Below are 5,185 nucleotides of genomic sequence, written 5' to 3'. Positions count from 1 at the left end.
ACAATTCATTTTGGAAGTGTCCTTTATTTTGGAAGTATGTACATATGTTTCGCAAAACAAAATTTAAATGGATCCGGAACAGTCAAAATAGATATTTAAACGGACATATTTCGCTATGAAAATCGAAATTTTTCTCATTTACAATACTTCCTTCGCTTCAAACAATGAGCAAATGTTTTGGAGTAAACATATCTTCTGCTATTTTTAAATTAATTCTTATTTCAAAATGTCGCGTGTAAACAAGCTATGTGGATTGAAGGACATATGTTTGCGCTTTCCGAAGAGAAATTATCATATAATACAAAAATGCTACAAAATTCATAGTATCAGAATATCTAAATTTAAAATAAGCAACATTATTAACTGGAAAGAGATAAACCGTCAATCATCGATTCTACATCGAAAGAAGGCTCCAAACGAATATTCGATAAACGTACGTACTGTTTCTAATATTTCTCAAGTAAATTCGTCATCAGCAAGAGAAAATCCACGAACACAGAAATCAATCGCAAAGTCTTTAAACACATCCGTAGCAAGAATAGAAAGTAATTAAACCAAGCTTTACAACTTAAAAAGCTAAAACAGATAACGTTCACTAGCTTTCGCCCTCGTATATGGCTCCACGCAGACCTATTTGTAGAACTCTGCATGAAAATCATTTAACGGGAGATAAAGAGAAGTACACTGGGGAAAAAAATGGTAGTGTTCTACATCTTCCGTTCCAGTAGGCCGATTGGCGAAATTCAACATGCGATTTTCCTGTCTGGAAAGCGCCACTTAGGATACGTATTATATTTATATATAGCATTGTTCTAATATATAGGTATTTTGACACAAAATCGGTCTTTTTCTGACATCACATGCTAATGGTTTTCCATATACCAAAGTGCCAAGTTTTGTAAAAATCGCACGAGTAGTTTTTAAAAAATTATTCTCAAAATTTTTATTCCTCAATGTTAATTGAATTTAACATATATTTATTAATATCCCTATTTTATTAAACTTACTTGATTCTTTCTTCCAGAATTCGAAATTTAGGTTCATGCCAAATAAAATTCGCCCATTTTTATGATTTATTTCTTAAAGTTTTACTTTTAAATATTTTTTGTAAATTTTTCGGAAAACAATTTTGAATACAACCTATAGAAATTTTACCATCATCTTAAAGTGGATGTATTTCATACCTGCAAAAAATTAAAGTTCTTTTATTCAACATTTCCGAAGATAAACGGGAATTTATATATTGGCGTTTTGAAATTTGTCATATTTGTTGAAAGCCACAAAACATCAAATGGGGTTTGGGAACTTTGTTAAAATTTTTTGAAATAGGAACGATGTGACCTCCCCTCTCTCTCGTGTCCAATGGAAAAAGGAAAATAGTTTGCCATATATTAAGAAATTCGCCAAGTGACTTATTCTTGGCGCAAACTCAAAAATATGCGCCAAGGTAATTTTTTTCATTTCTCCGTAACCACCAAATCTGATCTCACTGAGCCGGCTTCTCGCACCAAATTTTAAAAATTTAATATTTAGGCATAATTTGAGTCGTAGTATCAAAATAAGGAAAACAACTGGCATGTGATTTCAGAAAAAGTCCGATTTTGTGTCAAAATACCTATATGTATCGTTACGGATTTGGCATATAAATAGCTAATGTTATAAGGTATTTCTCCCACTTCCCTAGCGTGTCTTCGTGGTGTAACGGTAGTACGCTGGGCCGGTATTCCAGAGGTCATTGGTTCGATTCCCGGCAAAGGCGTTTGCTATTTTTCATCTTGTCTGCTTTCAAAAAAATACCTAATGTCTCTACAAGTGGCGCCCGAGCTAAAAGGGTTGTGGATGATGATTCTCCGCACCCAAGATTTGGCGACTAGGTCCCGTAAATCCCGAGTCGCCTTTTAAAAAGGGGAGTATATAAGGTATTTCTCTCACTCCCCTAGCGTCCTTTGTGGTGTAGTGGTTCAACACGCTGGGCCGGTATTCCAGAGGTCCATGGTTCGATTCCCGGCGAAGGCGGTTACATATTTTTCATTTCTCCTGCTTCCAAAAATGCCTAATGTCTCTACAATGTTAGTAGAACTGTAAATTAAAATTTTTTATTCTTCCTGCAGTGCAGCGCGTGACGAATATTAAGAGAAAGCTATGCCGAAAAATTAAAAATACAATAGCACGTGCATTTAACATTTAATAAATAAATATATCTTTTAATTTATATTTCATTCGAATAAATGTTAGTTGACTATCCGTAACCGTAATTACTTCGAGCCGTAGCCGCAACCGTTTTTACTTATAGAAATTGCTGGAATTCGCTCGTGCGGCCGATTTAAAAAGCTATAAAAAGCCAGAGAAAGAACATCTCTCAGCTGCTTGGTTACTGCTATTTTGAGTTGTTTGGAGAACTATTGTTGTTTACTGTAGCAAGTTTTCGGCGAAATTGGATTAGCTTTCTCTAAGTTTCTCTGTTTTGAATTAAATTCTGTTGAACGTTTTAGTAGTCTAAAAGATAACTATTGTCATATATAGCAATATTGTACGAATATCTGAGGAAATTTAAGAATTTTTATTTAAAAGAGGCTTTGTCCCTGAAAGACTATTGGGATTTGTTTGTTGGGATAAATATTTATTTACTTTCCATCGGACTTGTGCATTCAATTTATTACGAACCCGAACGCACGCACGCAACAATATAATGTAATACATATCCTAAGTCGCGCTTTTAAGACATGAAAAACGTAATCTGAATTTCGTCAATCGGGCCAGTAGAACGGAAGATATAAAACTGTTCGCCCCCCTTTTTTTGTGTGCGTGCAGTGTACATTGTGACCCTTGGTGAAGGATGGTTTTGCTAAACGACAGAAACAACAACAACAAAAAATTATTTTTATTACCGGCAAACAAAGAGAAAAATTTTATACATGTGATTTCGTGAATGCAAAGAATGTTTCAGCGAGAATAATTGTTGCAGGATTCTGGTACGATGGGAAATTCAGAAATAATAAGAGTAGGAAAAAATGTTAAAAGCAATTGAACTAACTTATGAAGAGGAATGTTTACTTCCGATATTTATAGAAGAAATTCAATACATAATTTAAACAAACTTTGTAAATTTTAGTGCATGCCGATTAACTAAAGGCAAAAATCCTTAACCCGTAATACAAGAACAACATATTTAAATTATTTTTGAAAGCAAAAAATCCGCAATTTACCACCATATAAAAATAAAAATCTGAGCTCACTGAGCCCATTGTAACCATTCAGGGAGGTGCATGCATGTGCATACTACGAGCTACATACCTAAATCCAGACGTCCCTAAAAAAAGTCTTCTCCTCTCATTTTAAATCCATTTTACAATGGTTTTGAAAAGCGTTCAAAATGCATATTTTTGTTTTTAAACCCGAAAATAGGCTTGATCACCTTGGTATTACCGTGTACTGTATGGGCGTTATCCGTGCCTGCTTTCTATACCAAGAAATCATATTCCAAAACGAAAATGATATAACTCAAGAATTTAGAATTAAATCAGACAACAACTGCAAAACATAAATTACTCCTTTTGGCAAACAGAGTATATCCAAACAGAGTTTAGTATTAAATTTCTAGTTAATCTGATACTGGCCAGGAAGCAATGAAGACAATACTTTTTTTGGCTAATCTTTGGAATATGGTAACAGGTAGTTTGGCGAAATTTTGGTAAGGCGATAAAGGTTACTAGCTAGGACTTAAGCAGTGTACATGGATGAAGTCAAGAGTGTGCGCAATGCCATTTTTGTGCAATTCTGGGATTTTTTTTTAAGTGAAAATAGGTCGACGTGTACATGGATATCGTTTATGTGCAATTTTAAAAAACGCGGCAAGCAGTGGGCGATTCTGCACTTTTTCCCAATTTCGCACCTAATCTTCGTCATGATTAAGCACTTTTGTTCCATAAAAGTTCTAGCATATGCGTAATTCGGCTAGCATACTGTTGGAAAAAAATGTTGAGTTAAAAAAAAAAAAATAAATAAAAAAAAAAATGCCTTTACTTTGTGAAAACAAAATGGGGTACGTACTATTGGGTAACTGCAAAAGTTCTACCCTTTTTCATTACCCATAAAGAACAGCAAATAAACGCAAAATGAACAGTATCTATTGTTGTGCATAATCCCCATTGTTATCTATAGCCTCTTGCCATCTTTCTGATAGGAGATGAATCCCAAGTCGGTGAAATTCCGGTCAAAAAGGTCAATTCGAATCAAAAAAAGTCTTGGATGGCAGTATTCACAGCATCATGACCATCAAATTTTCTGACTGAAGAAATTGTTCAACGCATGAAATACCTGATAGTCAATTGTTGTCTAGTCAGGAGAATAGGGAGGTTGGGGTAAAACCTCCCAACTGAAGCCGAGTAACTTTTAGCAAGTGATGATAGCCGCATGTGGTCTTGCGTTATCATGATGAAGGATAACACCATGACGATTGATGAGACCTGGCCGCTTTCCTACCAAATTTGAATGCAGCCTGTCTAACTGTAGATAGTAGAAGACTGTAGCAGTGATGGTTTGGTTGAGTGACTTGACCTCCCAATGAATTATTCCCTGCACGTCCCACCACACACTGAATTACACCTTCTTGGGATGAAGTTCGGCTTTCGAAGTCGATGCAGGCAGATCAGAAAGGAGATACACATATACACATTCCTACGACGCTTTATGTTACGGTACATAACCCACTTCTTATCTCCTGTCACGATTCGTGAATGGGTCGTTTTTATACCGGGATAGCGAGGAACCACAGGTGGTGATTCGGTCATCCCGTTGATTAGCTGCCAGGTTATGTAGAACCCAACAATAAATTTTCATAAACCCCAATTTAACCAGCCGTCTCTCGATTGTTGTCAGGTGTACGCTGAAAGTCTCCACTAAGTCTTGCACGGTTGGGTTCGGGTTGTTCTTTATGGCTTGGTCAATATCGTCTTCTCCAACGTATGATGGCCGTCCCCTCCTTGCCTGATCTTGGCAGCTTCTTTCTCCTTCCCCATATTTACAAAACCATCGACGACATGTGCTTTCGTCTACTGCGAAATCATTGTGACATGCTGCCGTACTCTTTTTATCGAACTCGTATAACAAACAGTGTCTTATATGCTCCTTCTCGCTTTCCATGTTACAACTTCTGAGATGTTTTTGAGATGATTAACTATGCGAA

The sequence above is a fragment of the Stegodyphus dumicola genome, chromosome 3 (genome assembly GCF_044657685.1).
Source record: "Stegodyphus dumicola isolate Sdum_Otavi_A_Nest chromosome 3, ASM4465768v1".
Lineage (NCBI taxonomy): Eukaryota > Metazoa > Arthropoda > Arachnida > Araneae > Eresidae > Stegodyphus > Stegodyphus dumicola.
Note: the sequence above shows the minus strand (reverse complement) of the source record.